This window comes from Strix aluco, chromosome W, assembly GCF_031877795.1.
Source record: "Strix aluco isolate bStrAlu1 chromosome W, bStrAlu1.hap1, whole genome shotgun sequence".
Lineage (NCBI taxonomy): Eukaryota > Metazoa > Chordata > Aves > Strigiformes > Strigidae > Strix > Strix aluco.
Genome location: NC_133970.1, coordinates 2,862,787 through 2,887,664, shown reverse-complemented (window position 1 = coordinate 2,887,664; position 24,878 = coordinate 2,862,787). Strand labels below are relative to the sequence as shown.

General features: G+C 52.9%; 1 protein-coding gene across 3 annotated transcripts in view; it reads left to right on the top strand.

Annotated features, from left to right (window-relative positions):
- The first annotated feature begins 4,825 nt into the window (after window positions 1–4,825).
- The window catches only part of LOC141917801 (mitogen-activated protein kinase 4-like), a 55,987-nt gene continuing 35,934 nt past the window's right edge, over window positions 4,826–24,878 (top strand). The window contains exons 1-2 of one of the 3 annotated variants that reach the window (XM_074811333.1): window positions 4,831–4,887; window positions 19,757–19,923. The gene's annotated coding sequence lies outside the window, so the exon portion shown is untranslated. Of the gene's footprint in view, window positions 4,888–5,530; window positions 5,655–19,756; window positions 19,924–24,878 lie in introns of all 3 variants that reach the window. The other 2 variants (XM_074811335.1, XM_074811336.1) reach the window with 2 other exon arrangements.

Here is a 24,878-nt window from a genome sequence, read left to right as displayed (position 1 = left end):
TTCGGCTTCTCTCACACAGGGAGGGGAGAGAGCCTGGATTACAAACCACATTACGGCAGGGTGGAAAAAAAAGAGATTCTTATAGCTCCCGTTATTGGCACATGCTGCAGGCAACGGCGCTGCCTGCTTTGATCAAGTGCGCCGGGTCCCTCCTCACCAATCACCAGGAAATTGATGTAAACACTCAGGCAGGTTTTTAAGAGCTTTGCTTCTCCCCGCTTAAAAAGAGACACAATTCCTTGTGCATGAAGATGCAGCACAGGCCCGTGATTATCTAGTCAGGCTCCACAGTGTTTAATTAAGTTGCTTATCATGTTATCACGGAATCATCTCGGTTGGAAAAGCCCTTGAAGATCCTCCAGTCCAACCATGAACCTCACACTGACCGTTCCCAACTCCACCAGATCCCTCAGCGCTGGGTCAACCCGACTCTTCAACCCCTCCAGGGATGGGGACTCCCCCCCTGCCCTGGGCAGCCCATTCCAACGCCCAACAACCCCTTCTGCAAAGAAATCCTTCCTAAGAGCCAGTCTGACCCTGCCCTGGCGCAGCTTGAGGCCATTCCCTCTTGTCCTGGCGCTGGTTCCTTGGCTCAAGAGACTCATATCATCCCATCTCTCTTCATCCTGCTTGGAAACACGCACCCTTGCACCCACCTCACACCAGGGAGCAGAAACTCCTGTCTCTGCGTGTGTGTCTGTGTGTGTAACGGCACCATTACACACCCACAGGTGCCAAAACCTGCAGTTTACCGCACGCAGTTTGAATCGCACCAACACCGCTGTCGTGCTCCGGTTACACTGGAGTCGGACCCAGGTGGATGTTTATCGGTGACAGTTTATTAAACAGGCCAAAGCCCCTACCACAAGCTTGTTTTAACTATTTCATGAAATACAATCACATAGATAATAACTAATGCATGTAGGGAAGGCGATACGACCTGTCAACATTCCTTTTTCTCCGCTGGTTCACGTCATGACGCGTCAGGGAAGATGTGCAGCATAGTGGGAGGGTCTCAGGCCAGCCAAAACCAGACCTGTATCAACCAAACCAGTGTCCGCCCTTTAAAAGAAAATATATGCGTGTGGGTGTACACTTATTGCTTAATTGCAAGAGGGAGATCGCTGGCCTGCTTGTTAAAATAAAACGGCTGGGTGTACGGCAGTGCCACCATCTGAAGGGTTCAAGCTGTGGAAAAAAAGTCCTCAAATCCCTGGATCACTCCCAGCCAGCGCGGATGCTCCTGCAGCACAGGGTTTGGGTGCTTCAGCCTCACCCCACGGCCGGGATGGCAATTTATTTTCCATTCCCACGCGGCACCTGGCACTGGAGCTGAGCAGAGCTGACAGCCGCTCCGGTGCTGGAAACCTCTCCGCTGAACGCAGGGCCAGGACCACCGAGTCATGGCCGAGGGTATCACGGTTCGCTGTGATAAAACCAGCCAACAGTCACATTTGAGAACAATTTTGCCCTGACATTTTGCCCCGACATTTTGCCCCATCGAGCTCTTCCCCGGAGGGTCCCAGGACACCCTTCACTCGCCCTGGCTGGATGTTTGTTGCTGGCGTCAACCAGGGAAACAATCTCCACACTCAGCTTTGAAGGGCACCGGGAAGTGGCACCCAAGCTCACAGTGATGTGGAGCACACAAAATCAATTTGAATGGAGTTAAATCCAATTGGCGGCCGGTCACGAGTGGTGTCCCCCAGGGCTCGGTTTTGGGGCCACTCCTGTTTAACATCTTTATTGATGATCTAGACGAGGGGATCGAGTGCACCCTCAGTCAGTTTGCAGATGACACCAAGTTGGGTGGGAGTGTTGATCTGCTCGAGGGTAGGGAGGCTCTGCAGAGAGACCTGGCCAGGCTGGAGCGATGGGCTGAGGCCAACTGGGGGAGTTTCACTAAGGCCAAATGCCGGGTGCTGCCCTTGGGCCACAACAACCCCCAGCAGGGCTACAGGCTTGGGGAGGAGTGGCTGGAGAGCTGCCAGTCAGAGAGGGACCTGGGGGGGGTGATTGATAATGAGCCGGCAGTGTGCCCAGGTGGCCAAGAAGGCCAATGGCATCCTGGCTTGTATCAGCACTAGCATGGCCAGCAGGGACAGGGAAGGGATCTTACCCCTGGACTCGGCACTGGTGAGGCCGCCCCTCGATGAGTGGGTTCAGTTTTGGGCCCCTCACTCCAAAAAGGCCATTGAATGACTCGAGCGTGTCCAGAGAAGGGCAACGGAGCTGGTGCAGGGTCTGGAGCACATGTCGTACGAGGAGCGGCTGAGGGAATTGGGGTTGTTTAGTCTGGAGAAGAGGAGGCTGAGGGAGACCTCATGGCCCTCTACAACTCCCTGAAAGGAGGGTGCAGAGAGGGGGGATGAGTCTCTTGAGCCAAGGAACCAGCGCCAGGCCAAGAGGGAATGGCCTGAAGCTGCGCCAGGGCAGGGTCAGACTGGCTCTTAGGAAGGATTTCTTTGCAGAAGGGGTTGTTGGGCGTTGGAATGGGCTGCCCAGGGCAGGGGGGGAGTCCCCATCCCTGGAGGGGTTGAAGAGTCGGGTTGACCCAGCGCTGAGGGATCTGGTGGAGTTGGGATCTGTCAGTGCTAGGTTAATGGTTGGACTAGATGATCTTCAAGGGCTTTTCCAACCGAGATGATTCTGTGATTCTGTAATTCCCCTGGGAGGTTTTAACAATAACTGTTAAGGCTCCTATTCCTCTTTCTTTTCTCTTGATTTTTTTCCACTTGCATTCACAGGCCAATTCAATACCTTCCTGCTCGCAGGGTAACCAGTTGGGAACGTTCATTTTAATCTTTGACGTGAAACAGTGAAGTGTCTTGTTACAGATTACTATACCACCAAAAATTGTTTATACACCATCATTTCCTCCTGTGTAATTCCCTGGGAGTTTAATTTACCGGACCGTTTTCTCTTTTATTTTTTCTCACCGTTTCCCCTGCTCGGTTCCTCCAGCTCTAACAAAGCAGCACACTTGTCTGGAAGGGATCAATAACTATCGAACTATCGCGCTTCCTCCACTTAGATTGTTGAAGCAGCTTCCTTTAATTGTTTTTTCACACTGTAAATACAGAATACAGCACACGGTGAATTTTTTTCCATTAAGGCTGCTCAGCGGGTCATGCCACCCGTCGTAACCCTCAGCCCCTTGGGCCACTAACCAAAATCCGTTACATCTTTCTCCTCGGGAAAGGCCCCTCTTCAGCAGGGACTAGACCTCAGGAGTGGACAGACACAAGGACACTGCCCTGCTCCAGGGCTCACCGGGGCTAACGCGGCCCCCGGCATGGTGTCACAGGCTGCTGGGACGCTGGCTTGGTGCAGGCCTGGAAATCCACCCGTTAATACCGATACACAAATACACATTGGCTACGGGGAGGGGAAAAGGGCAGAAAACCCAGCTGGGATTGTCTCAGTGTTCAGAGCAAGGGGGGTTCACCTCAGGCCCACCACCCTCCCGCTGCGAGGGATGCCTTGAGGTGGGGGCCAGGCAGGATCCCCTCACAGGGACTATGGTGGGGGCTACACCCCCCCCCCCCCCCCCCCGATCCCCTCAGATGGCTCCTCACAGAGACTATGGCAGTGAGGAACACAGACACACCCCAAATCCCCTCAAGCAGCTCCTCATGGGGACAGCGTGGGGGGAACCAGATCCCCTCAGGTGGTTCCTCACAGGGACTATGGCGCAGGGGTTGGGGGATATGACCAGATCCCCTCAGTCGGCTCCTTGCAGGGACTATGGTGGGACACACACACCCCCCAGATCTCCTCAGGTGGCTCTTCACAGGCCCAGGGTGGGGAGGGAACCAGATCCCCCTCAGGCAGCTCCTCACAGGGATGGGGAGGAACAGGAACCCCTCAGGCAGCTCCTGACAGGGACTATGGCGCTGAGGGACACACACCCCCCAGATCCCACTCAGGCAGCTCCTCACAGAGATGGGGAGGAACAGGAACCCCTCAGGCAGCTCCTGACAGGGACTATGGCGCAGGGGTGGAGGGACATGACCAGATCCCCTCAGTTGGCTCCTCACAGGGACTATGGTGGGACACCCCCCCCCCCCCCCCCCCAAGAGATCCCCTCAGGCGGCTCCTCACAGGGACTATGGCGGGACACACACACATCAGATACCCTCAGGCGGCTCCTCACAGAGACGGGGGAGGAACATGATCCCCTCAGGCAGCTCCTGACAGGGACTATGGCGCAGGGCTGGGGGGGATCATGACCAGATCCCCTCAGTCGGCTCCTCACAGGGACCATGGCGGTGAGGGACACACACCCCCCAGATCCCCCTCAGGTGGCTCCTCACAGGGACCATGGCGGTGAGGGACACACACCCCCCAGATCCCCCTCAGGTGGCTCCTCACGGGGACCATGGCGGTGAGGGACACACACCCCCCAGATCCCCCTCAGGTGGCTCCTCACAGGGACCATGGCGGTGAGGGACACACACCCCCCAGATCCCCTCAAGCAGCTCCTCGAGGCAGCTCTCCACAAGAGTGGGGGGAACCAGATCCCCTCAGGCGTTTCCTCACAGGGACGGGGAAGGAACATGATCCCCTCAGGCGTCGCCTCACAGGACTATGGCGCGGGGGTGGGGGGACATGACCAGATCCCCTCAGGCGGCTCCTGACAGAGGCTGGCCGAGGCGCGGGACACACACATCCCCACACCCCACCCCCGGGATCCGCTCGGTCGGCTCCTCCCGGGGCCGGTGCAGGGCCACCGGATCCCCTCGGTCGGCTCCTCCCGGGGCTCGCCCCCTCCCCCGGCAGATGGCCCCCGCGCGGCGGCTGAGGCCGGTGGGTGACGTCAGCGGCGGGGGCGGGCGCGCGGTGCCGGTGCGCCGGGCCGGGCCATGGCGGAGCGGAGCGGAGCCGGTAAGTGCGGTATCACCAACCCCCCCACCCTCTCCCTCTTCCCTCGGCCGGGCCGCGCCCGGGCGCTCCCCCCGCTCCGCGCCGCTGCTGCGGGCTGAGCCCGCCGGGGGGCCGGTGGTTGAGGGGGTTCGGGGCGGGGTGAGCCGCCGCCGCCGCCGGTGGTAGTGGTGGTTACGGCGGGGCTCGGTGAGCGGCTTCGCCCGCTCCTGCCCGGTGCGGGACCAGAGCTCGGAGCCGGCAGCCGCGGAGGGGGGACCCCGCCGGTCCCTTAGACCTCGCCCTTCCCCGGGGGGCTCGGCCCGGCCCCGCTGCCACCAACGGGCCTGGCGGGGACCACCACCCCCCCCCCCCCCTTTTTCCCCGGAGCCGTGGGCTTAAAAACCGTGATAGGACGCGCATATGCATTTGCTTCTCTCCGGTTATATACCTGCTTGATGGGCATCTACCTGCTTGACGTGCCTATACACACAGCGCTGTGGGCTCACACCCCTACACCCATGCATCACCGAGCTGGTGTCAACGTGTCCGGCAGGTCCCCAGCCCCGTGTCCCAGGAGGGAAAGCGGCTTTTCTCCCTCTTTCGCCCCTCCAAGACAGGCTGCGGTTGCTCTCGGTCTTATTTATTTACTCCTCGCCTGAACTAGACCCTCAGATCTGCGAGCGTGCGCTGGAGATGGCAGGTTGGCGATGGTCCGGGCTTTAATGGCATCAAACATGGTGAACGGGAGGCCCGGCACTTCGGGAGGATTCATCCTGGATTGGTGTAGTGTGAGTACCAAAAAAGGGGGGAAAAAACCCCCTCCCGATGTCCCAGCAGCTCTGCCAAGCTCTCCCCACACAACCCAGCTTCATCCTCCAGCCCCGAGGTGTGGGTTAGGGGAGTGGGATCCCCCCTCCCAGGTGTGGTGTCCATCCAGAGCTCAACCTTTTCTGGGGGTCGACGGGGTGTAGGTACTTCTCGAACCTGTCTCTTGAGTCTGTCTCGTGGCCGCGTGCTTCAGGGATGTCGTGGCTGGAGAAGGTGACTCGCTGTTTCAAGAGTTTCTTTTGACGAAGCAGCTGGTTTGGTTTTGGAGACGCAATGCTTGGATACTGCTGAGAGGGGTTTTGGTCCCTGCGTTCAGCTCTGCGTTGCTTGTTCCTCACGGGTAATTAGACAGGTCTAATCCTACCTGGTGCTGGGAAATTCCCAGGAAATGCAGAGTGCTTTTCCCTCTCCTGGTCTGCAGCAGGAGCCCAGCCTCCTGCAGAACGAGGTATGGGGACGGTGACATCTTTTCCACCACCTTGGACATGATTAAAGAATGCACCTGAGACTCAGATTTGCAGTGCACTTGCCTCCTTTTGGATGGACGGACATCCGTCAGGTTGAAGGTGACAAAAAAGCCCCGTAGAGGTGTGTGGGTAAAAGATTGCAGGGAAAAGGAGACCAGGATCGTAGCGAGGATATCACAGGAGCCAGGGCTGGAGTTGCACGTAATATTTTGAGGATAAATCTCACACCCAGCAGGTGAGCATCAGCATTCCCCCTCCCTGTGAAGGAGAAGAGGGTAAAGGGACATGATAACCCACGTACCATCGATTCTCCTGTGCGTGGGAGACCACTGCTGTGAGCCTCTGCCAGGCCTTGGAGCCAAAGCAGAGAAAAGCCAGGCTCACCGCAGTCCTTCCCCTCCTCAAGCTGAGCCCAGCCTGTTAATGAGAACTGATAAGGCCTGAAATCCCAATCAAATAACCCGTGTTCAGAAAAGACACTGGACTGCAAATGTCTTGGCCAACCTCAGGCTCTCCAGGTTGAGTGCTTCATGCAGATGGTCTCTGTTTATCTCTTTTTTTTTTTTTTTTTTTATACCTAGAACAGAAATACGAAGACCTACCTCTAGGTGCTGGAGTAGCTTCTCATCCTGCTTCTGCCTCCTGGGTGCTGGGCAGCTCAGCAAGGCAAAATCACCAGAATTAGCATGAGTTGAAATTACCTCTCGATTTTCTAGGTGGCGTGAGGCAGCTCCCTTGCAGTTGAAGCTGTTTTGGTGGATGTGAGTCGTTTGCTCTCACTTGGGCATCTGAAAGTCTCTGGTCTAAACTGACCCCCCCTCCCCCAAATGGAGGGGACAGGCACCTCCTGAACGGGATTTGTTTCTCCCCACGGTGAACCCCAAATGGAGGGCAGGCGAATGCCTTTCAGACTTGCTGGTTCAGGCTTGGATATCTACATTTAAGTGAGAAAAATCTCACCCAATGCTTGCAAACCTCGGTTTTTAGTCCTTCTGCCTTCATCTTTCCTTTTTCTTTTTTTTTTTTTTAGCATGACCCTGCTGTTCTCCTACCACTCAGGCCTTTTTTTTTGAGGCATAAATAATGCTTCTGAAACTTTCCACGTCCCCAGGTGGGAGGTGTTGCAGAAATGCAACTGCAGGGAAGCGTTTGCAGCTCATCCTCCTGCAGACACAGAAGGCTGAGTTAAAAACCAGCCTGTTAATTTTGTTCTAATGGCTCTAAGCAATTCCCCCCTCCCCTCCCTTTCCTCCCATACCTTGTGCCAACATTTAATTGCTCTCACTCTGAGGAGATACTATCTCATTTCAAGGTTGAACTTACCTAGCTCTGACTTGCAGAAGGGGGATGTTGTTGTGTCCTTGTCACAGAGGTGACGTGTCACTCGCAGCTCCTTGCCCGCAGTGATCGGGTCACCACTTTACCTACTCCTCAGGACCCTGAAGTATTTGAGGTGCTACAACCTCATGCTGAAAAGCTCCTGCTCCACCGGGTACAGTTTTTGTGGCCACCCCTGGGACTTTGCTGGCGTGCCCACATCATCCAGGTGCTGGTCTGGATGCAGCCGTGACCTTGGCAATGCCGTGTGTCGGTTTGAGCTTTTTTCCAACTTCTAACGGACACATTTCCCATTGCACCTCCACGGACCCCACCACCTCCTTTTGCTCTGGCTTTGCTCTGATGCCGTACGCAGAAGAGACGCCCCACACTCATCCCAAATCCTTTTCTGGCTCAGGCAGAGATCCCTTTTCTGGCCTTGTGTGTTACTTTGCCACGTGAAGACATGGTCTGTTGGACTGTGACTTCCACTGAGGTGATTTGGGTCTCCATGCAACTGTGTCATCAACCAACCATCCATTAGTTTCTCATTTTTTTGTGTGTTACAGGATTACATTTAATATAATTCCCCAGAAGGAATCACAGATGAGACTGAGGAGTGACAAAAATCCCCGAGGACTGTGCATGGGTGCTGGCTTCCCTCCCTGGTCTTGCCCCGTCAACACCCTGCTTGGGGCTGTGCTGGCACACACCTAATGTGGGGGGGGGGGGTTTCCTTACACCTTGTGTGAAATTCATCCTCAAAATATTATGTGCTTTGGAGAAATGCAGGCAAACACTGTGTCGAGGCAGTTGCCTGCATCATGCAGCCCCGTTGGCTGTCAAAAAAAAAAAAAAAAAGTCTTTTAAACAGATCTAATTCCAGGAGACTCAGCTGGCTGATTGGAATTGTATTTTTAGTCTTCATTTATTTACCTGAAATTTCTGTCCCATTTTAGCTGGAGCTGACCCCAGTTGCCCGCTGCTTCTGCCTTTCACCTTTTGTCCTTAAAATATTGCGACTACACAAAATTTCCTTGTGTTTCACTGGTTGATTTTTAAATGCTTTATTTCAGCAGATGTTTGGCCATACCGAAATCTTTGTCATTAGGGGTTTTAAGGGAGGTTATGCAGGAGATTGTTGGGAAAGACCCCGCTTTTGTGCAGCGGGGTGCAACAAGATTCTCTCGTCCTCTTTGGTAACTGTTTTATCCCATTGGCAGCACAGTACTCAATTTTAATTTTACTGATGGTACCTAATAGTGAATCTAGCAGGTATCTAATTCTCTATTCCTAGCATGCTTTAAAAGTGCCTTACTTCACAATTAATTCTGTTGGCTGTTCACATTTATTGGATTCCTTTAGAGGTCCTCATCAGTCACTGTCCCTGGATGTTTCTCTTTCAGTGCCATATCTTTTTCCCCTTCTTTACCTTTTAGAAAGATCGTGTTTCTGTGCATTTTCCACATCTTATGTTTGCTGGAATGGTTATTCCCCAATTTAACTCTTGCTGCTTTTCTGGGTTTGTAACTTTTGGGGTCTTTGGTAGATGCTTCAAGTGAGTCCCGTACTCTCAGTTCTGCTAAGAATTACTTTCAGCTTTGTAAAAATGCCCTTTTAAATTTAGATGCTGCTGCAATTATTTTGGGCTTGTAGTTCCTGTGACTAGCACAGAAACAGAAAGAAGCTATGACAGAAGAGGACTTGCATTAGACATGGCAGTTCATTTTGGCTTCACCCTCGTCACATAGGTCTGCTCCTGCTCCGTGGCCAATTAACGATGAAACGTGAGCTACTCCATGTGCCAGCAGTGTCTTTTCATCTGAAAGACTTACTGGTGTGTTCCTTGGGCGTGGTATTGATTATTCATTAGTTGATTGCATTGTGGTATTTTTATTTACCTCTCTGGGTTGTAGGCATGCGATGAATAGCGGCAAGATGTTGTCCTCCTTGCACCAGTGCAGCTGAACGAATAGAAGACAGTGAAATTCTGTGTTTATGGCCTTGAGAATGCCCAGCAAATCGTTTTGAGTGTCTTTGACACCTCTGTGGATCAAACCTGATATTCTACAACAGGGCGACCTGCTTATTGGATGAGGGAAAGGCTGTGGATGTTGTTTACCTTGACTTCAGTAAGGCCTTTGACACCATTTCCCACAGCATTCTCCTGGTGAAACTGTCTGCTTGTGGCTTGGATGGGCACACGCTTTGCTGGGTAAAAAACTGGCTGATGGCCGGGCCCAAAGAGTTGTGGTGAATGGAGTTAAATCCAATTGGCGGCCGGTCACGAGTGGTGTCCCCAGGGCTGGGTTTTGGGGCCACTCCTGTTTAACATCTTTATTGATGATCTAGACGAGGGGATCGAGTGCACCCTCAGTCAGTTTGCAGATGACACCAAGTTGGGTGGGAGTGTTGATCTGCTCGAGGGTAGGGAGGCTCTGCAGAGAGACCTGGCCAGGCTGGAGCGATGGGCTGAGGCCAACTGGAGGAGTTTCACTAAGGCCAAATGCCGGGTGCTGCACTTGGGCCACAACAACCCCCAGCAGCACTACAGGCTTGGGGAGGAGTGGCTGGAGAGCTGCCAGTCAGAGAGGGACCTAGGGGGGCTGATTGCCAGTTGACTGAACAGGAGCCAGCAGTGTGCCCAGGTGGCCAAGAAGGCCAATGGCATCCTGGCTTGTATCAGCACTAGCGTGGCCAGCAGGGACAGGGAAGGGATCTTCCCCTTGGACTCGGCACTGGTGAGGCCGCCCCTCGATGAGTGGGTTCAGTTTTGGGCCCCTCACTCCAAAAAGGCCATTGAATGACTCGAGCGTGTCCAGAGAAGGGCAACGGAGCTGATGCAGGGTCTGGAGCACAGGTGTGATGGGGAGCAGCTGAGGGAACTGGGGGGGTTTAGTGTGGAGAAGAGGAGGCTGAGGGGAGACCTCATGGCCCTCTACAACTCCCTGAAAGGAGGGTGCAGAGAGGGGGGATGAGTCTCTTGAGCCAAGGAACAAGCGCCAGGCCAAGAGGGAATGGCCTCAAGCTGTGCCAGGGCAGGGTCAGACTGGCTCTTAGGAAGGATTTCTTTGCAGAAGGGGTTGTTGGGCGTTGGAATGGGCTGCCCAGGGCAGGGGGGGAGTCCCCATCCCTGGAGGGGTTGAAGAGTCGGGTTGACCCAGCGCTGAGGGATGTGGTGGAGTTGGGAACGGTCAGTGTGAGGTTCATGGTTGGACTGGAGGAGCTTCAAGGGCTTTTCCAACCCAGATGATTCTGGGATTTCTGTGATTCTGTGATTTCTGAAGAAAATCACATACTTCATAGGATTTGAATTACTTTTGCTGCACCGAATCTCCTCTTTTGTGTCTTGATGTCTTCATACTCCTCACCTAACCGACTGCTGCACCTTGCAAATCTCACCAGCTGCACTTCCCAGGCAGGTGCTTGGCACTGGGAAGCCCCTGTGTGTTTCCCGGGATCTGTGCTAGGGTGAGGTTAAACAATGATCCGTTCCAAGGCTTTCCAGGCAGAACTGCACAGCAGGATTCGCAGGAGCTGATTTCAGCCCTGCTGAAAAGTGCTAGGATGACCTTGCAGGCGCTCCTTGTCCCTGGGGCTGGCTCAGGAGTGGGACAAGCTCCTAAATCTCCCTACCAACACCGTCTCCTGGCTTGGAAGTTGCAGGGGGAATTAGCGCTGCTTCTTCCTGCAGCACTTTACGTCTGAGCTAAGCCTGTCTTTAAAAAGCAGCCGGCGTGGTTGTGCTTGGAACAAGCAGCTCAGTTTCTATATTATACACAACAGTCATCTCTGTAGGAAGCTGGCCAGCCCACGCCGCTGCAGCAGCCCAGTGCTACATGGCTCTTAGCATGCTTATCCTCGGGGCGTTCCTGGGAGGAAGAGAAGGAGCAGGGAAACTCCAGGGAAAAGCTTTCCCAGTCGCTGATGCGAGCATCCCCAGTGCTGTGAGAAGCAGTGCCCTGGCTACACGTGTGTCCGGGGGGTCACTGGCAGGGATGTTCACGGGGTTTTTCTGGGTGGTCCCCTCCTGAGACCCGATGTAGATCCATCATGTGCAGGTGGGAAACCTTCATCCTGCTCTTGTGCCTTTTGTCTTGCGTCTGCTCTCGCCTTCCTCACCATCCATGACCTGCCACGGATAAAAAGTTACCCGCTGCTGTCCTGAGCCGTTGTCTTGGCTGAGTGATGGGAGACTTTCCGAGTCCGTACCAGGGAAGCGGCTCGGCTGTGTCTCAGCTTCATGTTAGGATCAGGGAAAAGCAAACAACCCCCCAGGCAGATACCTGTCCAGTGTCCATCTGTTCCAGCTGCTCAGATTGTTTGCACAAGTCAGTTCTTGGCTACATCTGATTTTACAACAGGATTAATTACATGGTAACTGATACACCTGCAACAATTAGCTACGTAAACCAAGATAAAAAGCTTAATCAAATTTCATGTTTCAGCGTACAGGCCGCTTCCTAAGCCCTCCTCCTGAAATCCCTTCCTAAAGGAAACTCTGCAGATCATCTCCAGACCCTGAGAGAGGCTTGTTCCTACGCGTCGGTGAAGCGGGGCAGGGGGAAGGCAGCGTATCGGCTGCGGAGGCGTGAGCCTTTCTGCAAGGAGTTGTTCCCCCTTCCCTATCTCTTTTGTGGCTGTGATGCTGCTGATCCCTCTGGAAGGAGCTGGGGGTATCCCAGCCCCAAACTGCGTGCTCGTGGTCTGGGGTTTTATGGAGGAAAGGAGGCAGAAGAAAATGCAGGCTGGATCACGTTTGCAATCAAGGTGGAATATCATTCCATGTCTGCCGTCACAGCACCGGTTGTACCCGGCCCCTCGCCGGGGTTGTGTGCTCCATTAACTCCCCCGGCCCCGTCCTGTGAAATACGGAAAGTTTTGAGCTATTAGAAAGTGCCTTTGGGTAAAGGGAAATTAAACCCTTGCCTGCTGTGAGGAGGCAGGGCTGGAAATGTGAATGTGGAAATAGGTCCTGGCTTAAAATGACTTCAAGGACAGAGGGTAGGTGCTGGGCTTCTTGGGATCTGATTCAGCTGGGACCGGTTCCAATTAAAATGAGATCAAGGAGAATGGGAAGATTAAAAAAAAAAAAAAATTGTTCCTTTGCATTTCTGTCAGTATTGAAACATTGAGACTGGTTTGCATCTCTTCTACAAACAATGAAGCTGACCCAGAGAGTATTTCAGATAATTTCTTTTAAGAATTCTTCTGCTCTCTGGGAATTCTTTCTCCCTTTTTTTTGTAATTTGAGGTTGTATCAACTTAAGAAAGCCTTTCCTCGGAGCCTGAAATAAGCAGGCCAGCCTTAGTTTCCTACAGCATACCTCCCAGGCTGACTGTGGTCAGAAATGCCATAAATTAGCAATAATTTTGTGCTTTTAGTAAGGTGGTAAGCACGGGAGCAGAGTGCTGCTGTTTCTGTGAAGGCAAGGCTTGTTGGGAGCGGGGAATGGGTGGCCAGGGAGCTGGCGGGGAAGCGGGTTTATGGGAGAGCTGAAAAGGGAAGCCTCGTGAAGCAGCAAAAAAATGTTTACAGGGTGGAAAGGGGCAGCTCTCGTTGCTCCTGGGGTTGCTGCTAGGTTGAAGGGGATGCTGCAGGACTGGGGCCAGATGTGCATACAGCTGTGCTAGCAACAACAGCTGACCTGTGTTCCTCGCTCTTGCACGCCCGTGCCTCCTCAGTGAGAGAAATTTTAATGCAAAGTTGAAATTTCATACTCACGTTTCTCTCGTCCTGTTTTTGCTTTACTCTTGAGGTTGGTTTTGGGTTCTTCAGTGCAAGAGGCAAACAAGGAAATGTGAAATTTGATAAGACTCTTTTAGGAAAATAAAGCTCCGTTCGTAACCGGTGGTGTGAAGGGATCGCAATGCACATGGTATCATCAGCGAGTCCTCTCCTTTCTTGCTTAAATAAGGGGCAGGGAAATCTCAGGTTGGATAGATTGGATCGGTGGGCCAACGTTAACAGGATGAGCTTCAACAAGGCCAAGTGCCAGGTCCTGCACTTGGGCCACAACAACCCCCTGCATGGCTACAGGCTCGGGGAGGGGTGGCTGGAGCTGTCTGGAAGAGAAGGATCTGGGGGTTCTAACTGACAAGCAGCTGAACACGAGCCAGCAGTGTGCCCAGGTGGCCAAGAAAGCCAACGGCATCCTGGCTTGGATTAGAAATAGTGTGACCAGCAGAAGCAGGGAGGTGATAGTCCCCCTGTGCTCTGCACTGGTGAGGCCACACCTGGAGTGTTGTGTCCAGTTTTGGGCACCTCAATACGAGAGAGATCTCGAGGGGCTGGAGCGAGTGCAGAGGAGGGCAACGAGGCTGGGGAAGGGCCTGGAGAACAAATCCTGTGAGGAGCCATTGAAGGAGCTGGGACTGTTTAGTGTGAGGAGGAGAAGGCTGAGGGGAGACCTCATCACTCTCTACAGCTCCCTGAAAGGACATTGTAGAGAGGTTGGTGCTGGTCTCTTCTCACAGGTGATTAGTGACAGAACAAGAGGGAACGGCTTTAAACTGCAACAGGGGAGGTTCAGACTGGACATGAGGAAAAAATGTTTCCCAGAAAGAGTGGTCAGAGTGGAATAGGCTGCCCAGGGAGGGGGTGGAGTCCCCATCCCTGGATGTGTTTAAGGGTGGTTTGGATGAGTTGTTGGGGGATGTGGTGTAGGGGAGAACTTTGTAGAGTAGGGCTGAGGGTTGGACTCGATGATCCCAAGGGTCTTTTCCAACCTGAAGGATTCTGTGATTCAGGTGGCATCTTGATGGGCTTTACATTTGCCAAACAATATCTGTGGTTGATATTATTGACTTTTCAACTTGTCTCATGTTCCAGCTTCACCTGAGTCTTATTAGACAGGGGCTCATTCTGCTTATTTAAAAAGAAAACAAACATTCTGAAAGTCATCAAATGGCCACCCCCGCTCCCAAAATACCTGCTGGATTTTAGGCACGACAGACGTCCATGCCATCTGCCTGCTTCTTCGGCGCCGGGTTTTGCCCGGCGTTAGCAATCGCATCACCACGTCCCCTGATGTTAAGGCAGGTGAGCAGGTGGAACAGCTCAGCGCACGCGACTTCAAGTTTCTGGTAAATACCGATTGATTAACAAAGTGTAAATGCTGCAGAGAGCACTTTGCTCAACTGGCTGAGGATGAGGGAGACGCGAGGAGGATTGTTAGCAGCGCTAATCGGGCTGGTAGAAAGGAGTTTGATCACGGCACTTGAAGGGCCTCATTATTGTGTGTTTGGAGAGCGTGGAGGCAGTTGTGCATGCGGGAAAGGCTTTTACAGTCTTTGTCTCCTCAAGTCATTAGAAATGCCACAGAAAGATGGCTCTGAGGATGGAAAAATATTTTATCTCCGAGCTGGAAAGCTAATTGCTGTCTGCTCTTCAAACGCAGCAAAATGGGCAGAGTGCGTTTCGGAAGAAGTTTGAAGGAAATTCCGATTCTGATACTTGCAGCATCTTTTCAGTACCTGAAAAATGTGTGTTTCAGCAGATCCCAGGAGCAGCTGTGGGGTTAACGCAGTAGCGGAGCAGCTAGGGGAAAAACTATGACTGCAAAGTTTGGCAAATTCCTTTTTTTTTTTTTTTTCCCTACGGAGGAGCTTGGGTTAGTATTTTTGCTCATCTCACCCGTTTCATTTTGCCGGCGCCATGAGACTGAGGAGGACAGACCCTGGGAAGGGGATGGGGATGCCTGTCCCCCGTGGAGTCCCCACATCTCCCCATGATTTAGGTTTATATCGTGGAATATAAGCTCATCTCCTACGCTGCCCTCTTTTATCTGAATAAATATCATCTGCCTGCTACTACTCAGACAGAAAAAATAATCTTTATTGCAGTAATATGCTTGTCAGTTTTCCTTTATCCCAGCAAAGTACTGTAAGACCTGCAAAATGCTTTAGAAACATAAACATTTTTTGAGCAATATTGAAAGGGGAAAAAAAAAAAAAAAAAAGTCTCTGAGACTTGAGTCTTGCAAACCAAACCACTCAGCCAGGTTTTTTCTTGGCATGATTCCTTTTGCAAAATGGGTATCTTACCGCCCGCTGGAGCCAAAAGTCAAGAAACGGCTTAAGGCTGTGAAATTGCTCCATCCTGATCGCTCTTTTACGGCCCCGTGCAGAGCAGGAGGGATGTTTCAGAGCAATATTTGGCTAAATGCTGGGCCATGGTGGTCTGGAGCCCAAGCTGGTGCAGAGGACCTTAATTGCATTGCTCTCAACGACGCATAGGGCAGGCTGATGCTCTCGCCCTATGTTTAAAAGAATCAGATTTGAAAACAGAGCAAACCAACCCAAACCTTCAGCAACCTCACCGTTTTGCTGTGGAGCTGCTGTCTCCCTCCCTCCTCCATTCGGGCACCCAGATCTTGATGGGAAGCAGGATTGTGCCCAGTTTAGCAGGCAGTGATAACCCGGCAGTGGGCAGGCAATGCTTCATTCGTGCTCCTGTGAGGTGCTGTTTGAGCTTTGCTACTTATGTTCCCCTCCCGTTTGCATCTTCTTTTGTTGAAAAGTGTGGTGGTGGAACATTTCTTCTCCTGAGTAGCGATCAACTTGGACACGAAGTGCTGGGCAATGTCTAAGAAGCACAAGCCCCATGTAGGACAGAGTGGATCTTTCCAGGGCTCTGGAGGACCACGGTGCATGGTTGCACCCCCTCAATTTCTCATCCTGGTGAAGACTACTCCTGGCATGAAGAATTGTCATTTCACAGAATCCCAGAATCATCTGGGTTGGAAAAGCCCTTGAAGATCCTGCAGTCCAGCCATTAACCTCACACTGACCGTTCTCAACTCCACCAGATCCCTCAGCGCTGGGTCAGCCCGACTCTTCAACCCCTCCAGGGATGGGGACTCCCCCCCTGCCCTGGGCAGCCCATTCCAACGCCCAACAACCCCTTCTGCAAAGAAATCCTTCCTAAGAGCCAGTCTGACCCTGCCCTGGCGCAGCTTGAGGCCATTCCCTCTTGGCCTGGCGCTGGTTCCTTGGCTCAAGAGACTCATCCCCCCTCTCTGCACCCTCCTTTCAGGGAGTTGTAGAGGGCCATGAGGTCTCCCCTCAGCCTCCTCTTCTCCACACTAAACCCCCCCAGTTCCCTCAGCCGCTCCCCATCACACCTGTGCTCCAGACCCTGCACCAGCTCCGTTGCCCTTCTCTGGACACGCTCGAGTCATTCAATGGCCTTTTTGGAGTGAGGGGCCCAAAACTGAACCCACTCATCGAGGGGCGGCCTCCCCAGTGCCGAGCACAGGGGTAAGATCCCTTCCCTGTCCCTGCTGGCCACGCTAGTGCTGATACAAGCCAGGATGCCATTGGCCTTCTTGGCCACCTGGGCACACTGCTGGCTCCTGTTCAGCCAGCTGGCAATCAGCCCCCCCAGGTCCCTCTCTAAATTTTTGTGACTGTCTTAATTGCATCTAGGCAGCAGCCTGAGTGGCGTGTCCCAAAACAGACTGGGTACCTGCAATGGGAGCCTGTGGTGGAGCAAACTCAGGAGAACTGAGCCTGGTCCTTGTTGCAGAGGAGCTGGATACAAGAGCTGGAGCACTGGCTGGATCTGTTTTCCTCCCTCGCTCACCATGACCCCATTAAAATTTAAGGGTAAAAGTAGGAGGAATGGAAGAGAACTTGCTATTTAAGCCTTAATTCATTTTTAACCTCAAGCATTAGCTGGAGTTTGTGCAAACCACTGGCAAGGCAATTAAAGTGTCTTTTTAATGGGTTATTTTTGTACCTTCACTGGGGTGGGAGCTACAAGATCCCAGGCTGTTGAGCTGCCTGGGTAGGGGCCATCCTTTTGCTGTGCTGCTCTGATGCTTAATCCCTAATTAGCTTTTATTCTTGAGCCCTGGCTGAGTCACAATGAGAAGAAAGGTGCAGAATGTGGCTGGACGGAACATGGGGAGCAAAATATCTGGGCTCCAGCTTGGATCCATCCTGGAAAAGAAAAGACTTTGGATAGTGCAGCATCCAGTTTATTTGGAAGTTGCTGGGTGTTTTGTAGGAGTAAGCTCCAGGATCAAAAATCAATGAAAAAAATGGATTCTCTGAGAGTTCCTCTTAAATCCTGAGGCTAATTAGGAAGGAGGAACTGCTACCCCCACTGTCTGCATGGGACGTAGCTGCTGCACCCCATGTGGTGAAGGCTGCTGTGATGATGATGAAATCTAATTTCAGACTCATTTTGGGGGACACCTTCCCTGGGGGACACATGTCCTGTCTGCAGCCGGGGAGAGGACCTGGGGTTCGTCACCTCTGTAGGACTGTGGGATGTGGGGGGTGCAGGTCCTCTGAGGGCACCAGGCCACAAACCCCAGCATGTTCATCCTGGATCATCCCGGCCTCACGTTTTCCTCTCTTAGCAGAGTGTGTCCTCCTGAGTTACTCGTTCCCTCCAACCTTTTGAGTCCGTTTCACAACACAGCGTTGGAGGAATGCAAGCTCAGGTCCGGCTGAATTAATTCCTTGTGTAACATGGCCAAGAGAATCCAGGGATGAATCTGTTTTTCTCTGCGACATGCATTCATTCAGCTACTGCCTGCATTAAGGCACCTTGCGATCTCTCTCCACCTAGGTTGTTTAGAGGAATGCTTTCTAAAAATAGCTGCCTGGTTTGATGTCTTTCCAGTATTATTCTGTGTAGCACTAAAAACCTACCTAGAAAGGCTGTCCAGTTCATTAACGTTCCCTTAAAATGCAGCTAATCCACGTAATCTCATTATAGTAGTAGGTGATTATACTGAGAGCAAGCTTTAGCAGTGGTCCAGCAAAGCTTTTTATTCCCCATCTATTATCTGGATGGCTAAAAGTCACTGGGAGTGTGTTTCGGTTTTGGTCGGGCTATTTTAGGACCAGGACTTACAACATTTTTGTTTTAATTCTCTAGAAAATCTCCCGCGTTATTTTTGATGATGCCGGCGTGATTTCTGTCGCTGGCTTTCAGCTTTGCTGGCTGCTGCCATCCCATGACTCCACACCACAGTCTCCCAAAATCATGAGACTGGGAAGCATTAAAACAGCGGAGACTTTTTTTCCCCCAGAGTAGAAGAGGGAGAATTTGGCCGTGTGAAGTTGTTTAGCGTGAGATTCCCGGTTTCCAAAACGTTTGCAGGTGTGAGACCTTGTGGCCTCGTTCTTTAGGGAGTCAGACCAAGGAAAAGTTTGGGATGAAGCAGTGAAGGATGAAGTGGTGAAGCAGTTTGGGCTTGAACGGCGGCTTGAAGTAGAACATCTTCCAGTAGACGCTGCTGCTTAAAGCCACGTAGACTTGGATCGAGGTGGCCAAATATCACAGAGTTTATGGTGAAGTACCACGTCTGGACAGTCTCCTGGACATACAATTAATTCTCCTGGAGGTTTGAACCTATTCCTGTGCTGTTTATGATGGCTTACAGGTCATGTTTTCCACCTACTCGGTCCGGCCGTGCCTCCGACGCCTCGGGGAGCATCATTTTGGTGAAGGCTGCTGTCGCCCTCCCAGAGGGTTGTTGGTAGATGGATGGCTCTGATCACTCGCTCCTCTCGAGGACGAGGGAGGCAAGAGCACGTGGCTGGAGGTTCAGCTCCCCCGAGCCCCCGGCGGTGTGGCCTGGGAGGAAAAAGGGACATCGGGGAGGGGGTTTTCTGACTGGGGCACTGGGCAAGTCTCCACACCACATAGTTTTACCCCCTTTCCTCTCTCTGTCGCGGGGGGAGCATCTCTCTTGCTGAGTTGGGGCTGCAGCAGCATGGGGCCATGGCTGTGGGACTGCAATGGGAGGAGTGGGGGTGGAAACCTTTTACCAAGTGGTTTCTGCAGACAAATGCAGGTTTGGTTTGTTGGTTTTTTTTTTTTTCCCCTCTCCATAAAGCCTGTCTTCGTTGTTTTCCCAAGCTGAGCATGCAGATCTGCAAGCGATCCAGGCCTGTCCCCCAAACTAAACTGGATGAGATTTGTCAGTGAGCAGAGGGATTAAAGGGGAGGTTAATCTCCACGAGACACAAGTGCAAGCACTTTTGTGAGATCCCAGTGCAGTGTTTTGAGAGGACATCAGGCGCTTTGCTCGCAGAGGTACCTCTTGGGGCCCATGGAGGGTAGGGGCGAGTTGAGGAGTCGCTCTGCCACCTCTCTGCTTGCTGGCACATGTTACACATACCTCCTTTGGGGCAAATTCCTGGTGTGGGCTCCTCAGTCACAGTAAAAAAAAAAAATCCTCTAGGGCCGTTTCTATGGTTTTTTTAAATATTGGGTTTTTTTAATAACCATCCTGCTTTTGCTTATCTTGGTCCAGCCCCACCAGTGATAACACAGGCGAAGTCCTGACCTGTGGTGTCCTGGGGAGTGAAGGCTCAGCTCTCCGACGAAGCGCCAGCAGAGAGCAGATCTCCTCATCTCTTTTTTAGAAGAAAAGACTTTGAAGTGCCAAACCAAAAGGGCAAAGTGATTTGCCCCGATAAGGTATCGTGTTTCTGCTCTGATTTCTGGCTCTGGGAGAGGCTTCTGAGTCATCCATTCTAGGAATTACTTTATTTAGGTAACGGAAATAGTTTTAAATTGATGTGTTGTCAGCCATTAAAAGCCTGTGCGGCATGAAAACCGCAGCTGGCAGGACTAGGGCTGAAGAGGGAGCAGGATGGAGACTGCAGGTGCTGTCTGTCTCTCAGGGATGGCTTGACAGAGGTCGATGCCTTCCTAGAGATGGAGCTGGGTTTTTGCAGCTTAATTCCATCTCAAACACATGTACCTAGGCTGGTGGGAGAGGGCACGTTGGCTGCGGGGCGCGCGTACTGAGCTGTGTTTGTTCAAGGCACTGTCTGGTTGCTGTCTGGCTGCAGAGCACCGAGCCTGGAGCGGTTTCACATGCTGGGTCCTGCTGGGAAATGAGACCTTTCCCCACATCTCGCCTGAGTTCAGCCGCTCACAGGCCTCTGCCACGGCTGATTTACTAAAAACCACCCGTCTGGCCGGGGGCAGCCGGGTGGCTTTCCTGCACCGCTTAAAATCCCTGCGAGTGTCAGCAAGTTCTTCATTGTTTTCTGTTCTTTCTGTGAACTAATGAGCGTTGTCTGATTTTTCTTTTTTCTTTTTTTTTTTTTTTTTTTCCCCTGAGTGTAATTTGGCCTGGCCACAAATGCCCTAGCCATTAAAGAGGAAAATTCCCATTTTCCTGCAAGAGGTTTGGGCAGCAGAGGTGGCTTTGCAGTGCTGAGTGATGCTGCTCCGCTCGCTTACGGTACAGTGGTATGCCTGGAAAATCGTGTGTGTGTGTTACTACCATTCAAGCCAGAACTCTGGAGTCATTTTTGTGCTGCTTCCCTTTGGTTTTGCCTTCTCTCTCTGGCTTTTCCCACAGGCTCACAGAGATTTCAACTTCCATCTGGGGCAGCGCTATTTGGTGCCTTCTGGCCTTTAAGCTGGTGGCAGCTCTGCTCATTTCCTTCTCAGTGGGTTTCCATTTGGATCTGGGTATTAAAGGCATCTGATAAGTACTATTTTTGGAGAAATAAGTATATGATCCACTCTTGAGCAGGTTACAGGGCTGTTGTTTGCTACAGCCGGCTTGTCAGGACGTGGTAGATCCCAAAGGTAAAAAAATTCTTCATGAAAAACAGGTTACTTCAGATCACCCGGGGTACCTGATGTGCATCAGCAGCTCTAGCGAAGCTGGGAGGATAAAACCCGGGTTCAGAAACCTGGAGTACACTCATCAATTTGACTGTAGTAATCTCTGACTCTTTGGTATAAGTAGCTCTGGCGTAAGAGGGTCTGATTCTGCACAGGGGGAGGACTCTGCTGGTGATAATTAGCAAGAAGCTTCACTCAGAGGAGCTCTCAACAGCAGTCCTCTGACTTGGCAGTTTGCTTTTAGACAGGTCCAAGTGCTCACCCATATCTGTGCGCAGTGGTGCTTTCTGGGGTACTGGGGCAGGATGTCTTTGGTGGAGACCCCAACACCGAGGTAGCTGAGGCCACACAGTGCAAGAGCATCGCTTGTTCTTCAGTGTCCTTCAAAGGCTGAGTGGTTCCTGTCATTGGCTGTGTTCATCAGCAGGTTTGGGGAACAGCTTGTTCCTCTCAGATCAAACTGAGGTTTTGCTGGGGTGGGTTCTTGTCCCCCCCATTTTCCTGTTTCCTTGAAATTCTGTTGGGCAGATCTGGTTTATTGTTTCTCCTGGGGTGCCCGGTGTGGGGCTGGACCAGAGCCCAGCCAGTAGGCATTGGAGTGTGTGGAGGGTCTCAGTGTGGGGCCCCCAAACTCCATGATAGAAACCTCGTATTGCTGGGAGGTGCAGGAAGTTGCGAAGCAGGGAACCAGATCCCATAGTAGATCGTTTGGGCTGCAGGAGGGAAGGGAAGAGGCTGTTTGCCAAGACAAGAGCAGAAGCGTTGCATTTACCTGCGTTCAGCCCTGAAGAGTCACCCTCCCCAGGGCTCTCTGTGGGATATTCCTGCAGAAGTGTAGGAGTTTCACTAAGGCCAAATGCCAGGTGCTGCACTTGGGCCACAACAACCCCCAACAGCACTACAGGCTTGGGGAGGAGTGGCTGGAGAGCTGTCAGTCAGAGAGGGACCTGGGGGGGGTGATTGCCAGCCAGCTGAACAGGAGCCAGCAGTGTGCCCAGGTGGCCAAGAAGGCCAATGGCATCCTGGCTTGTATCAGCACTAGCGCGGCCAGCAGGGACAGGGAAGGGATCTTACCCCTGGACTCGGCACTGGGGAGGCCGCCCCTCGATGAGTGGGTTCAGTTTTGGGCCCCTCACTCCAAAAAGGCCATTGAATGACTCGAGCGTGTCCAGAGAAGGGCAACGGAGCTGGTGCAGGGTCTGGAGCACAGGTGTGATGGGGAGCGGCTGAGGGAACTGGGGGGGTTTAGTGTGGAGAAGAGGAGGCTGAGGGGACACCTCATGGCCCTCTCCAGCTACCTGAAAGGAGGGTGCAGAGAGGGGGGATGAGTCTCTTGAGCCAAGGAACCAGCGCCAGGACAAGAGGGAATGGCCTCAAGCTGCACCAGGGCAGGGTCAGACTGGCTCTTAGGAAGGATTTCTTTGCAGAAGGGGTTGTTGGGCGTTGGAATGGGCTGCCCAGGGCAGGGGGGGAGTCCCCATCCCTGGAGGGGTTGAAGAGTCGGGTTGACCCAGGGCTGAGGGATCTGGTGGAGTTGGGAACGGTCAGTGTGAGGTTCCTGGTTGGACTGGAGGATCTTCAAGGTCTTTTCCAACCGAGATGGTTCTGTGATTCTGTAACTGAGCACCGGGAGCCCGTGTTTATTGATGGAAAGGACTAATTAAGTTTCAGCCTTGAAGCAGTTGCTGGCCCGGGAGCTAAGAGCTGCAGGAGTCTTGCCCGTATTTCCCTCTGCTTTAGTAACTCCGTTACTGTGACTAAAGCTTGGAGAGATTTCCTAAAGACATACGAGTCCATCACAGGAGCAGCGGGCACCAAACTCCCCAGTCTCGGTCCGCTGCAGCCTCCGCCGCAGGGTCGCTGCTGCTCGGCTCCTCCGGGTCGGAGATGGCCTCCACCGGCCCCGGCGGGAACGCTGTGGCGCGGGGAGCGCTGAGGCAGAGATAAAGGACGTTTGAAAGGCTTTTGCTGAGGCAGAGAGGGATGCTGGGGTGAAGAGAGGGGATGAACAAATGAATCTCGTTGTGCTCCTGCCAGATCCAGCTGATACAGGAATCGATAAGCTAAGCCTATATGATGAGCACAGCCCCTGCTAGACCCCTCCTGCTTTTGCAGCACATTGTTTAATCTTGGGCCCAGTTGAAAAGGTGGTTCAGGTATAACGGTTTGCAGGATCCGGCCCCTTACAAGGTGTTTAAGTGAGAGATTGCTGTTATCCTCCTTTAATTAGCACCTGTGGTGCTCTGTTAATAACAGACATCTTGTTAGGACACTTGAGCTTTAATGAATTCAGCCAGTTAGAGGGATCGCCGCCACTCGGAGGGGGTTCGGTGAAAAGGAAAAGCTCATCACATTGTCATGGGTCTTGTGCGGGGAAATGCTGGGAGGTGGCAGCCGAGAGCCCATGTGAGGGCACCCAGAGCCCCACCCTGAGCCCGTGTGAGGGTACCCAGAGCCCACCCCAAGCCCCTGTGAGGGCACCCAGAGCCCCCACCCTGAGCCCGTGCGAGGGCACCCAGAGCCCCACCCTGAGCCCATGCGAGGACGCCCAGAGTCCCCTCCCCAAGCCTGTGCGAGGGCACCCAGAGCTGCACCCTGAGCCCGCACCCCGAGCGCGTGTGAGGGCACCCAGAGTCCCCTCCCCAAGCCCATGCGAGGGCACCCAGAGGTGCACCCCGAGCCCGTGTGAGGGCACCCAGAGCCCCAACCCTGAGCCTGTGCAAGGGCACCCAGAGCCCCAAGCCTATACGAGGGCACCCAGAGGCCCCGAGCCCGTGCGAGGGCACCCAGAGCCCCACCCCGAGCCTGCGCGAGGGCACCCAGAGCCCCAACCCTGAGCCCGTGCAAGGGCACCCAGAGCCCCAACCCTGAGCCCGTGCAAGGGCACCCAGAGCCCCAAGCCTATGCGAGGGCACCCAGAGTCCCCTCTCCGAGCCCGTGCGAGGGCACCCAGAGCCCCAAGTCCATGTGAGGGCACCCAGAGCCCCACCCCGAGCCCGTGCGAGGGCACCCAGAGCCCCCCCAAGCCTTCAGAGGAGCGAAGGGAGCAGAAAGTTCAGCGCAAATCCCAGCAGCAATGTGAGGGCAAATGCTTTCCTTGTGCAGAGTGGTGGGGGGGAAGAGAGAGAGGAAGAATGGAAGAATAAAAGAAAACTTCTTAATTCCCTCATCTTTGTGTTTTATGGCACGAGGGGTCCCGATGATAAAAATCTCTGTTTGCATCTGTGCAGAGGCAGCTGCTGCAGCTGCTCTCAGTGAAAAAGCGAGTGAGAGGTAAATTGAAACTGTAAAATAGTTCCGTGTTCATTAAGAAGGAACGTGTCTCTACATTTCCTCCATTATTCTTACATGCACAATGTTTCTTGGGAATTTGATTGTATAATTCTCTGTATAAGCAACCGTATCCCTTCCTCCATCGCCCTTCCGTGCCCAGGCAGCTGGTGGAAGCACAGGAATCGTGGCAGCTCCTGACCTTTCCCTCCGGCTGTGCTGTAGGTTTGAATGATGATTTTTGACCTCACATGATTTATTAAATCGATGGGATTTATGGTCTGCAGAACAGGAGAGTTTTCCAACAGAGAAAACTTTTGATATGTGCTTTCTGAAAGTACCCCAAAGCTTGCCTAGCTTTAAACTAGGATAGATAACGGGTGGGAAAGGGGGTGGGAATAAACTTAACTCTCAAATCCCTTAAAACTAGTGGCCCTTTGTGTTTTACTGATTTCCAGCACCCCAGCAAAACCCGCTGTCGAGCACATGAGCAAAAAATTGGGGTTACTCCAGCAATA